Source organism: Elephantulus edwardii, unplaced genomic scaffold, assembly GCF_000299155.1.
Source record: "Elephantulus edwardii isolate Elephantulus edwardi_28Jun2011 unplaced genomic scaffold, EleEdw1.0 scaffold00043, whole genome shotgun sequence".
In the NCBI taxonomy this organism is placed as follows: domain Eukaryota; kingdom Metazoa; phylum Chordata; class Mammalia; order Macroscelidea; family Macroscelididae; genus Elephantulus; species Elephantulus edwardii.
Genome location: NW_006399793.1, coordinates 13,355,010 through 13,369,432, shown reverse-complemented (window position 1 = coordinate 13,369,432; position 14,423 = coordinate 13,355,010).

The window sequence follows — 14,423 nt, the reverse complement described above, 5'->3', positions numbered from 1 at the left end:
AAGGAGCAGTTAGTGAATTCAAATTGTGTGTTTTAGGGATTTCAGCACAACTTCTTTCCACTAGGCCACCAGACCCTTTTTAACTCAAAAAATTATTGAATAGCACTGTTATCATCTTAAAACCACAGCTTGCACTTACAGTTTATAATTAGTAACTTCTACCACTTTTATTTCTCTTCTGATAAATATTGTTAATTACCATTTAGTTGTGTCACAACGCATGGTGACAGTGTTATTCAGTCATGATCACTGAGGCCATTATTGTGGCTATCACATCGATCTGTCTGGATTGTTGTTGTTGATTACCATCAAGTCAAGCAGGACTCATAGTGACCCTGTGAACATAAGACCAGAAGCCTTTCTGTAACTATCATTGTTTCTCCAAATTCATAGAGTTTCTAGGATCATGTGATATAGGAAGTGAATGCCACTCCCATTTTCAAATCTGTCTTAAACTGGGGGCTTTACCAAACACTATCCACAATGGGAAACCATTATGGCATTTGAGACCCCAGTGGCACAAGGTTCAGCATCACAGCAAACCCAGGTTTCCTCAGTGCAGCAAATTGACCGAAGAGTGTTACATGACTTAGAAGAATGTTCCTCCAAAATATAGTAACAAGGGATTAAAATATAATCCCTCGGGTCCAACTTTTAAATACAAGGGCCCTTGAGGAGGTCTTGTTGACTCTAAACAAGAGGCTTAAATAAAAAACCAAACAAACATTCCACACAGATCTTCAACCAAAATAAGACAGCCCATCTTAGAGTCCAACCTCTTCACTCAGTCTCCAAAATGGAGACAGGGGCCTGGTCTTATATATTGTTTTTGTTAAGTGCCTTCAAGTAGCAACTGTATGAACAAAAGACCTTAATCCTGTTCCATAACTATTGTCTTTTCTTTTAAGTTCATTGATTTTCCACAGGCATGTTTAGGAAGTGGATGCCACTCCTGCTTTCAAGCCTGTCTTAATCTGTGAGCTCTATGAAACACTGTCAACCATGTGTAACTGTTATGACTTTTGACACACCAGTGGCACACCTTTCAGTAGCACAGCAATCCCAAATTACCTCAGTACAGCAAAATGACAGAACAATGCTGTACCACTTAGGAAAATGTTCATTTCAAACACAATTAACACCATGCTAAGGGACCAAATTAATATTTAAAAAAAAAAGAAAAGACTAAAACCCAGGCCTGCTTACCAGGCTCTCAGCGGCTCTAACCAGAAGCTTCCAGCCTACCTTAATTACCAACCAAACAGTCCACAGCCAACCTTCATCCAACACAAGAACTCACCTTTCTAATACCAAGGGCTACAGGACTACATATATGCGCCTTCCTCAGTCCCCCCGACCCCAGAAATTTTTTTTTTTGCTAGTATAGATGTCTTAACTGACTTAAGTGCGTACCTTTATGTACCGTAGCAGCAGACACAGGAGATCTTTATCTATGTGATTTTTTCCCCTCCCAAAAAGAAAACCTGAAGATAACAATATGAGACTACTATGGTGACATTTTTATAAAGTTGGCCTAATATGATGTAGCTGCATTACAATCCTTAAGGCACATTGTTCAAATCTACCAGATGCTCCACATGAGAAGGATGGGCAATCCCCTCCCATGTAATTAAGTTCTTCTGAGGACTCCCAGAGAGTCAGCTGTGTGTCTATTCTGACTCTACAGTAAGGTACTATAAAGGTACAATAAGGTCTAATCCACCCAAAGACTTTACAGGACAAAAGATGGGAAATCTACTCTCCTAGACATTTAAAGCCCCAAGGGTCAGCTCTACTCACACATGAGGTTGTTGTAATTCTCACTTGAGTCCTTGGCATTTGATATAATGATATGAAAGCAGACTGGTATTGTAGCATGTAACACACTCACGTAAGTAATACAATCACTGTAAGGCACAAAGAGCACATAGGAAACTAAAGCATGAGAAAGTTATTTGGTTTGAAAAACTGTTGAGTGTGTACATCACTTGCTAAAATGAAAGTGGTTGTGGTTGTTTATTGTCCAGTTGAAATCAAGTCAGAACTGACTTACACATGACTCCACCACCAGATTTTCAGAGACTGGAGAAGCTGTTGGATTTAAACCACGTGCCTTTTGGATTGGCAGCACAATTAACATTAAAACACCAGAGTTCCTCAAAATAAGATTGTTGTTGTTAAGTGCTCAAATCCACTCAAAATTTTGATGCCAAAGAATTGATGCCTTTGAGCTGTGGTGTTGGAGAAGATTGCTGAATGTCCCATGGACTGACAGAAGAGCAAACAAGTATGTTTTGGAGACAGTGCAGCCAGAATGCTCTTTGGAGGCAAAGATAATGAGGCTTCACCTCGCATACTTTGGGTATGTTTCTAGGAGGAACTATTAACTGGAGATAGAAATGATGCTCGGGGAGGTGGAGGTTGGTGAAGAGAGCAAGACCCTTGACCAGGTGGTTTAACACAATGACTACCACCATGGGCTCTGATTTGTTGGAAAGTGTGAAAATGGTGCAGGGTAGGACAGGATTCAGATCTGTTGTTCATAGAATGTCTATGGGTTGTACTCAACTAGATGGCACCTAACAACAACTGTTGAGTAAAACCCATAGTGACTCTATGACCCGTGATGTATCTTTTGCCATCCTTATCATTGCTGACACACTTGAGTCCATTGCAGCAGTCCATTGCACTTTCAGTCGGTCTCAGTGAGGGTCTTCTTCTCTTTTGCTGACTCACCATCTTTCCAAAGAAATAGCTTCCTCTCCAAGGAACAGCTTCTCCTAGCAATATGCCTAAAGCATGTGAGATGAAATGTCACCATCCTTGCCTCCAATGAGCACTCTGGTTTCACTTTTTCCAAGATATGTATATGTTTAGCAAAAACAAGATATGAAATCTCCCTTTCTACCCTCTAAAGCTATTTTTAGTAATTCTTTTTGGAGTTTACCCTATGATCTTACAGCAGTTTTTAGGTTTTAGTTTTTTGAAAAGGAATCTTTTTAATCAGACAATTGAAAATGGAAATGTATGTAAACTAGACAAGGTAGATTTTTTTTAAATGAAACTGAGAATCTGATTTGTGTTTTTGCCCAAGGAAGAAAAGGTACTTTTCTCTGAGGCTACAAGTAAGTACGATTTTTTTTTTCTCAAAAATTATATGTGAATCTATATATAGTTTATATAAGATTAAATTTTGGCTTAAAACAGAATTAGGCCTATAAAGCATAGAAGAGTAAACTCAGAATTATATGCCTCTAACATATAGGAGAAGAATCCTTTTTTCCAATTTCTTATTAATTTCAATGAAAACTTACAGAGACTTTGTGTTTCCATTCATTCATTGTACTTTTCCCCCCTCTCAACCCTCCTCCCTAGTACACTACCCTCTTGGAAAAGTAAAAGAAAAATTCTTTCATGGTTTTACAAACCCTCCCCCAGGTCCACTCCACTATGCAATCTTCACTCTGGACTCCTGTCATAACAAAAATACCTAATCACATATCCCTTTTAAACAGTTTTCTCCCTCATCTGTTTCAATGTAGTATACATTATTGAACCCATCTTTCTCAGTCTCTCCCTGACCACAAGGTCTGTCCTGTTTTACAACAGTGGCACCATGCAGTATTTGTCCTTTTGTGACTGAGATACGTCGCTCAGCATAGTGTCCTCCAGGGTCACCCATTTTCAATAATATTGCATGAGTTCCTTGTTTTTCAATGCAGCGTCGTATTCCATTGTGTGAATATATCACAGCTTCTTTATCCATTCATTTGTTGAAGGGCACTTGGGTTTTTTCCAACTTCTTCCTATTGTGCACAAAACCACAACAAACATGGGTGTGCATATATCTGCTGGGATGTCAGTTATGGTCTCTTTGGGGTATCTTCCCAGTAGTGGAATTTCTGGGGTCAAATGGTATCTCTATTTGCAACTTTTTGAGAACAGGCCCTACCGCCTTCCACAGTGGTTGTATCATTTTACACATAGGAGAAGAATCTTATTCTAAGAAATTGTAGCTAAAATTTCACCAGTTATAATGGGAGCTCTAGTAGCCTAGTGGGTAAGGATTTGCATGATTAAGTTACATAATTTGAACCCACGAGCAGCTCAAGAGGAGCCGTTTTCTTGTGATTTGCTATCTCTGAAAACCTACTGGAGGTATAGTTGAGTCAGTTCCAACTTGACAGCACATAATCACAATATTTCTAAACAATTCTAAACAATTTTGGTGTTATTTTTCTGTACTTAAAGTCAAAAGTGATAATTAGTTTGAGTTTTGGCATAATTAGTCCTAAGGCCTTTCCTTCAACTGGTTCTATATTTGCTTGGCGTATTCAGTGCTTTCTTGACATGTTCCCTAGAATAAGAGGGTCATTGCATTAACAAACAGAATGACATAATCTTCCCTTTTTACTGGGATGTGAGTACGCTAGTCATTCACTTAGGTCCTGTTGAACTCTCCAATGTGTCATCCACTGGGGTTAGAGTAAGACTTAGGACTATTTCTTTTGCTTTCTTTTTTTTTTAATGAAGAAGGCAAGATAGGAACTTTTTAAATATCATTTAATGTGGCATTATCTGTACTTAATAGTCATTGTCAGCCGTGCTGAAACTTGAATTTGGATTAAGCATAATAAATAGCTTCGAATCTAGGAAATATTTAAAATATTTCTTTTCAGGGAGCTCTGGTGGCCTAGTGGCAAGAAGCTGCACAGCAAATTTCCCTGGTTCGAATCCGCCAGGTGCTTTGCTGGAGAAGGAGGGGAAATGTCCTCCTGTACCCGTCAGATCCTATCCTATTTGACAGTACACACACACGCACACACGCGCGCGCACACACACCCACACACACACACACACAAATATTTCTTTTCAAAGGGCACTCTGGTAGCTCAGTAGTGTGAAGTTGCTCTGCCAACCTGAAGGCAGGCAATTCGAATGCACCGTGTGCTCCATGGGAGAAAGATGAGCATTCTCCTGTGTGATATACAGCCTCTGAAAAACTACCTAGAGGGACAGCTATGATTTAGTTCTGACTCATAAATAATGGCATCAATTTTGCAAAGATTGAGGATTCTAGTCAGAACATGAATTTCACAGAAGTACATGTTTTCATTATAAGTTTTACATTGACCGTAATGATTTATGATGATTTATCTTTATATTTTTATAATATATATTATAGCTCAGGTGGCCTTGTGGTCAGAATCTGCACGGCAGTCCTGAAGGCATATAGTTCAAATCTGCCAGCTGCCCTGCGGGAGATGGATGGGCCAACTGCGCGCATGCGAGTACTGTCTCAGAAAACTCACTGGAGGCTTAGCTATGCATTGGTTCCTACTCGATGGTACACAACACACATAACACAATATCTATTCACAGTTCTATAAAATCGGTTGTATAATAAATGCCTTTTCAGATGTTTTTGATTTGCCATGCATCATTTCTATCATTTATGCACCAGGAAACCATTTCATTCTTTAAACATCTCTATATAATGTTGGGTGCTATTATGTCTCAGTTATAAATTTGTAAAGTAGGTTTGGAGGAAATAAGTTCTCTCCCCTTTCCACTGCTAGGAATTGCGTATCCAGAATTCAAATCCATTTCTAAATTACAGCCAAGTCTGTTCTCTTCCCCTCTGTGATTTACTTACGGGATTGATTTACAGGGTGATTGCAACAGTGGGTTGAAGCATCGAGGAGATCGTGAGGATAACACAGGGTTGAGAAGAGTTTTGATTCATGAATATGGGGCTGCTAAGAGTTGCAGTTAGCTTAATAACACCTAACACCACCACCAAATAAATGTCACTGGTAAAATAAAGAATCCTCTATGATTTGAACAGTGGTGCCCAGGTTAAGTCTTTTTTTTATATCTTAATTTTTGTGCATTGGATTTTCTGGAATTGTATCACACATACGTTTATTTCTTTACATCTAAAATTAAATATCAGAAGCACATATAATCATAGAGAGTGCATGACCACACCACTGGATTTTCAATTTGGAAAAAAACAAATCCAAATTAATAACATTACATTTCAAAATTGATTATAAACCATAACAGTTTTCATATTTTCTATACATACAATGTATGCTCATACTATGCACATACATCATTGTTTAATAAATACAATCTCACAAAGATAAATTACATATATTTCCTTAACTTAAAGATAGGCTTTAGGTGGAAAACAATATTTTCTTACTAAAGATGCAAGAAAACTGGTTACACACTTCTGTTGTCCACAGCATTGCCATGAGTTGTAACAGACTCTACAGCACCTAAAAGCAACAACCAAAGTTGAGCAAAAAAAATAACTGAATAACTAAAATAGTTGAACAAATTATTACCACATTTATGACACTTTTTAGTATTAATAACTATCACTAGTTTGCATCTGCTTGTAAAGTGCTGGCTCACTCTTTGTTGCTGCTCATTTGATTTTGCTATATCACCACCTAGAAATTAGAAGGTCTAGTTCTCATTTTCTAGATGAAAAGACAGAATTTTGACTAGTTAACAAAGCAAATGAACAGAAACTGAAATAAGATAAGGGAAACATCTTCTCTCTGTATTTCTGTGCTTCCTGAGGAAATGAATGAAAAGCTTGACCCTAGAATGATTTGGGTTTGGTTTTGGTTTTTTTTTTCTCTTAAACAATAGCGCTTTGTTTCGGTTTTTCTTACTAAATCTTTATCATCTGTGAAAAATTATTTTATTTAAAACTGAGAGAAAGTATTAAATGTGTGTTTGTATGAAAGAGAGAAAGAAGAGAGACAGTTGTTTTACATACTTGTACAGATCTGTAGAATTCTCTGTACATATGCATTGTTGTATTCATCTGAAACACTTTTAACTCTATGGACTCTATTATCATGACCTAATTCTCTATTAAATGTTCTGAGTCCTCTGAATCATTGTTGTGAAGACTTTAGGGCAATAGGGATAGAAAGTTTATTTCATGAGAGAGAAGGTGGATGCAATTTAATTTTTGTAGTAGTTTTGGTTCCATATAGAAGCAATTAACAAGCCCTAAATTACACTCAATTATCTACTTCCTCCTTCCTCAAAACACCTGTGTGTTCTTTCTAGAGGTGGAAAAAAATATTTCACTTGCTACATTCTGATTATGACAATTAAATACTAAGGGTAAAATAATATTTAGTCCCTCTTGAAGGGTTTACATCAATTTATATATGCCTTATTTGCTATTCAATAATACTTGGAAAATACTGAAAAATTGATATGTTGAAATTTTTAAAACTGCTGTTTGACATGATAAAATAAATTGTGTTCACAATTGTGTAAAGTAACATTGTTTAAATAGTGAAAAGAATTTTAAAAGTAATGGTAAAAATTCAAAATTACTCTATCATCTGTTGAGGTGATTTTTTTCCTCACAGCAACAAATGTGACAGAACTTCTCCATAGGACTTTTTTAGACTAATAATCTTTATGAAAGTACATCTCCAGCTCCTTTTCCTCTGGAGCAGCTCTGTGGATTAGAGCCTCAAACTTTTGGTTAGCATTCAAGTTGCACACCTAGGACTCCAAACTTACATTAAAACTATTCTTTGTGGAGCTAAAAATGTGGACAAGTATTATATGTTCTGGAGAAAATGTGTTACTATGTCACTATTCTATCCTTCTAAAACTTTTCTGGATTTTCCCGTCAAATTTTTTTTTTACTGTACATATTCATTTGTGAATATAATAATGAATATGAATAAGTTGGTTCTGTTTTGAAAAGCATTTAGAAATCTCTTAATTCCTCTTTAACATGTTATTTTTCAGTGAATTGTCACAAGTGTTGAATATAATTAATTCATTGGGTCCTTGGAATATGTAATATGTGACTATTAATCAGTTATTGTTATTATACTGTCAAATTGAAATAGACTAATAACTGACCCTCCAGTGGGTTTTCATAGGCAATTAACCGCAAAAGAGGAGATTGGCCATCTTTCACCCTTGGAACAGCTGGTGAATTTGAACCACATGTTTTTGAGTTGGTAGCACACCTCCTTATTGTTAAGCCACCAGAGCTCCCTAATAAGTTATTAGTACTCCACATATTTTTCCCCGTGAAATTTAAGGAAGAGAAGTTTAAAAAGCACAGAATCATTGGTATCATTCCTTTAAATGTAGCGTCTTTTAAATAGAACTCTGAGGATTAGAATGGTTATTTCTGCATCAAAGTATTTCTTGTGAAAAATCTATTTGGATAATATGTTTTATGATATAACTTTTTCATTGTAATTATGTGTAGGATTGACAGTCTTTTACCATAAGTATCATATCTTTGAAATAAAATATTTGGTATAAAATTTATCTCCTTCCTCAAATAATTTTGCCATTTAACATCTCTACCTGTTTATCTTGGCCTTGGGGAAGAATCTGAGTGTTTTATACTTGAGATTGTGTTTATTTATCTGAAGTAGCCTTTTTTTTTTTGAGGACTGACATTTGTGCACTGAGATTAATACAGGAAAGGTAGCTTTGAAAAAACTAATCTATCCCTTAAATGTGGGTACCAGAAAAATAATTTCCAGTTAGAAATTCTTTTGTATCTCCTATTTTTGAAACTCGAGTTTTTTTTTCTGTTTATACATATTTTTCTTTTATTTGCTTCTATTGTTACCAAATACTCATTAGGACATTTGTGACTGGCTTATCTAAGTGGAGATCTAAAATTGCACATATAAGGAAATGAAAAGTTAATTTAAATGTAGTACAATCTGTTAGCCTGGAAGTAGGAGTGGCATCCACTTATGAAATGGCTGGCTTTCGGAAACTCTTATGTACGAACAGTGCTCAGGCAAATTCGTTCATAAGGTCGCTATGAGTCGTCTACTACTCAATGGCACCTAACAACAACAACATGTTACTTCACTTAAAAAAAAAAAGAACCTATCAGTGCTGTTGCAACTTCTTTTCGACATTGAGCAGAAACAGAAAACCCATGTCTTTTATTTAGATCAAGTGAAGTGTTCCTCACTGCTAGTTTAACCTCTTCCATGCTAGAACAATAAGTAGCTTCCAAATTAACAGGGGTGAGGCTCTAACAGGCTCCCGGAATAAATCATGCCAGTGAAAGAATCGGAAATGTTGATGTTTTAGAATTTTATGATGTAATCATACTGAATTGATTTTAAATTTACATTGTTTATCCTCAAAAGAATTTTTTATTGTATTATTTTTTGTGTGTGTACTACTATCAAATCAGATCTGACTGGTAGCAGAGGAGATTGCCCCTCCTTCTCCAGTAGAGCACCTGGTGGATTCGAACCACGTACCTCTAGGATTGCAGTGCAGCTTCTTGCCACTAGGCCACCAGAACTCTCTTAAAATAATTATTTGAAAAATTTAATGTTAGCAAAAAATGTAAAAAATCAATCTTAGTATTTCTTTAAGTAAAAGGATATTTAAATATAATTATTGAAGAAGATCTTGAGGTTTACTAGATGAGATGAAGAGAAATTGCCTCTAATTTTATAATCTTTATCAGAGAAAGTGAGATTATAAAACTTCTTTATGGTGCCACCTGACATCTTTTTTCCAATTGTACTAAAATCAATTAGAATCATCTTTGTTAGTATTCTTTTTTGTAGCACAATAAAACATGCAATCCCCTCAGATCTTTGAAGTGGTTGTACTTTTAATGGACATTTTTCTTATAATTTTTCTCAGTCATTGTTACAAAAAGCCATAAGTTCACAGTTGTCAGTAGGGGTCTAGTCAGCAGGACTTAGAACCTAAAGAAAAACAGAAAGCCGTGACAGCCACAGCGTCTTTAAATTAAATAAGCTAAAATAAAGATTTTAAAATCAGGCAAATGCTTCTTTTATTTTATGGACCAGGTATCACTGCACAGATTTAGTTGAAGCTTTATATTCAGTAGCTCCCTCCAAAGACACTTGTATTACACTGAACTTGAACAGTTGGCCTTAATACCTTTTTTCCTTTGATATCCACATTTTTTATATTACAGGTATGCAAATTTATACATATTCTTTGTGTTTACTGGTAAGATATAATCTAGTCTTTTTCTTATTTCTGTGACCATATTGTTGTTGCTCTTCGGTGCTACAAAGTCTTTTATGATTCATAATGACCCTTTTGTAGCAAGATACTGCCTGGACCTGCACCATCCTCACAATCTTGCAGCCTTTAAGCCCATTTCAGCCTCTTTGTCAATCCACCTAATTCAGTCTTTCTCTTTTTCACTATTGTCTACTTTACCAAGCATGGTGGTCCCCTCTCCAGGTATGGGTGCCTCCTGATCGTGTGTGTCCAACATGCATGAGATGAAGTCTCACCTTCCTTCCTTCAGGACATTCTTTTTCCAAGACAGACATGTTCATTCTTCTGTTTGGCCATATTCAGTATTTATTCAGTATTTTCTCCAGCACTGTAATTTAAATGCATCGGCTCTTACCCATACCCACTGCCGTTGACTGCCATTGACTCAAGTCAGACTCATAGCACCCCTCCATCATTTTCTGAGACTGTAAGCTTTATGGAAGGATGCTACCCATTTTTATTTATTGTCTATTTTTGAATACATGAGTTATTTGAAAGTACCGAGACTTGGGTCAGGCACACCTTAGACCTCAAAGTGACACCTTTGCTATTTAATATTTAGAAGAGGTCTTGCCACAGACTATCCTAATACAGTGTATCATTTGGTTTCTTGACTGCTGCTTCCACTGGCAATGATAGGGAACTCAAGTAAAGCGAAATCCTTGACAACTTCAGAATTTTCTTATCATGGTGTTAACTATGTTCCAGTTGTGAAGTCTTGTGTTTTCTTAATGTCTCGGTGAACAAACACACAGCAAAATATAAAGTGTGTGTCTTTATAATTTTAGGACTTGCACTTACAGGAAATTATTACATTAAAATACATGTTTCCTTGTAATTTAGGACTATATCTAAATTCAAGATTATTGAATGCTAATTTTAGTAATGGTTACCCAATCATGAACCAATATGTTTAATTTTTTATTTGTCATTACAATTTGAACATGTCCCAAGGTTTCAAGGAGTCAGATATGAGATAGGTATTTAAAACATTTAACACCCTGAGAAGGTTTACATCCTTGTGGTTTTCTCTACTGCCCTGATAGTTCTTTAAGGTTCTGTCATTTTCAATCAGCAGAGAGTACATGTGATCAGTATATCTGATAAACTTGTCAATGCCTTTTTAAAGTAGGATTCCCCAGCTATTCAATTCAGACCCCCTTGCTTCATTTCAAGTATCATCTTGATAAGACAGAGCTATGTCACAGGCAGCTGTGTATAGCCAGCTCAGTCTACAACTAATTTGTGCAGGAAAAAATTAAATCAGGAGGTAAATTATTTCATGATTGCTCATTCCCAACAGAGTTGGGCATCATTCTGAAGAAAATATCAAATAATTGGTTTCAGGCCGTGTCAGACACATGCAATTCCCTTCTCTAATGGCCTCAGGGGTCAGCAAGGAACTGGAAATAGCTTAGTGCCAGGCACAGCAATAGAGAGACGGAGCACATAGGAAATGAAGTGGCAATAAGTGCAATCCATAGGGGAAATGTGCTTCACTTGGAGTTTAATATATCAGTTCAGGATCTGGCAGGAAGCCATGCAACAATTGTTTACCTTTTTGTCAGCATCTGCATCTGTTCTGTTTTGTAAACAGCACTTAACTCTCAGTCGGTAAATGCTGGAATCAATAACAACTGTTAAGGGATTTCCTCCACCCCCCCTTTTTTTTCATATTCTATAACAAATGCATACTACAAACAATGTTTGCCTTAGATTAACAAGGAACAGACATTAACAGGGTCAAAGGGATTTGGTTGGGAACATTTTATAGCTTCTTGGGTTTACAGTAATTATATCTGTGTGATTTGAATGTATTTTGTAACCTATCCAAATTAAACTGTTAAAAAAATGCTAGCAAGCAGTAATGAAGATGATTTTTTATAATTATCTAAAGTACTGTGTATAGAAAACGGCTGGCACTGTTTGTAATAATTTAGTTCTGTGCAATATTGTGTATTATAGCTGCTATGCAAAAATATTAAGTTGCCTTTTGCAGTTTTAGGAAATTAGTGATTATAACCAGCCATACTAATTATTTTAAACATACAATTATTTTTAAAAATTACACACCGCAGTGAGACATTGTAAAAAAGGTCTATTTGTATGTGACTAGTGTCTGCCTATAAGACCAAATAGCTCATTAGGAAATATAAATAGAGAATAATACTACTTTTTTTTTATTTTCTATCTCCAGGAGAGACTGACTAAATGAAAACTGTCATACATATAGGGTTGTTAAAGTAGTTATGGCATCACTTAATAGTAAATATTATTGCCAAGGTAACTTGTGATTAGCTTCCCATGCAATTCTGTGAAAATTTACTCCTTAAGATTTCCCCATACATGATTACTAAGTTTCCTTATTTTTTACTTCATTGTACTACTTCATATCTGATTTGACCTAAACTCAAACCTATTGTACTTCAGTTTTCTATTTGCATAAGCATTAAATTTTTGGTTGTCCATATTTTTCCCCAAATGTAAGACTCCCCCACCTTTTACCTTTCATTTGGTAAGTTTATCATACAAGCAAAATTAAAAAATTAGTTAATCAAATCATTGAATGAAGATTAAATACATTTTCTTGCCTTTTTTGAGGGTGTTTTAGTGGCTTAGTCTGTAGGGAGTTGTACTGTTCCCGAAAGGCAATGCCTCTCTGGCGGTTCAAAGCCATTGGCTCCAAGGGAGAAAGATGACCAGTCTCCTGCTTTACAACTTCACAGGCTGGGAAATCAAAGAGGGGCTCAGCTATGAGTCAGTTCCAATTTGATGACTGTGAATTGAGTTCTGGTTGCCTTATTTTAACTTACATGCCTAAGTGTTTGATGATTTGTTTGTTTGTTTTCAACCTTCAATTTTTGTACAGTCATTTTGCTATTTCTCTTATGTTAATTTCTTTGCCTAAGATTTTTATAGTTCTTATATAATAGGTTTAATTAGAAATAAAAATTTGAACATAAATTTAGCTAATAACTTTCATCCTCCTATTGAAAGTAGGATGTGCTTTGGCTTCACTTATGAACTGTGCATATTATTTGATTATATGACTTTCTGTCTTTATATATGGTTATTGAAGCCAAGCTCATTGCCATTAAGTCAGTTGCAGCTCACAGAAAACCTATAGTATAAGGTTTCCAGCTCTGGTGGTGTGATCCTTACTCATCTGTGCTGCTGACTAAAAGGCCTTGCTTCTACGGTGGTTCAAATTCACCAGCCACTTCATGGATAAAACGATGGACAGTCTCCTACCATGCAGTTTACAGCCTTGGAAACCCAATGGAGAGTTAGAGTCACTTTTGATTCAAAGGCAATGAAAATTTGCTCTTTTAAGGAAGGCGATTAACACATCTCTCTCCCAGAGTACTGGTGAGTTCATTTGAGAGACCTTTCAATTAGATGCAAGACACTGAATTGGGTTTCCTTATGTATGATGTTGTTGTAGTTACATGCTGTCAAGTCAGAACTGACTCATAGCAGGTTTTTAAAGGCTTAAATCATGCAGGAGGAGACTGTTGTTAGATTCATACCACCTGCCTTTGAGGTGACAGCCCAACTTCTTACCCAGGAGGTCACCTATGTATGTATGTAAGTAGCTCCCTATGTATGATACTGTTGTTGTTGTGAGGTGCCATCGAGTTGAGTATGAATCATAGCGACCCTATGAACAAAGATCTGAACCCTGTTCTATCCTGCACCATCTTCACACTTCCTAACACACAAGAACTCATTGCAGCAATCACCATGTCAATCTACCTGGTTGAGGGTCTTCCTCTCCCTCACTGACACTCTACCCTTTCCAGCATCATGTCCTCCAAGGAAAAGTCCTTCCTGGCAACATGCTCAAAGTATGTGAGGTGAAGCCACATCATTTTTGCCTCCAAAGAGTGTTCCAGCTGCATATGTTAAATATATACTACCAAAAATTCTATGCACATTGAAAAGTCATTATTATCACCTAGAATATCTCAGTTTTAGTGTTTTTACCCTCAGAATCACAATACAATTTTAAAAATTTGCATTTCAGACTGGTTCATGTGAATGAAATATGTAATGTTTTCAGGCTAGACACTAGAGAAGAGCTGCCTTACATAAGCATACGTTCTCTCCAGAAATAGAAATTTCTTGACTCATTCCATATGACATTTACATGATTCACTATAAATGAAATAACATTCAATACTGTTCTATACTCTGCACCTTAAAGCTAAAAGAAAAGTGTATTTTCAGTCAAAAGATTTCTTGTTCAGGTGAGAATTAGCCATAGAAGATTGTAGACAGTATTTAGAAACATTCTTTTTTTTGGGGGGGGAGGGATTTTGTTTTTTTTTTTT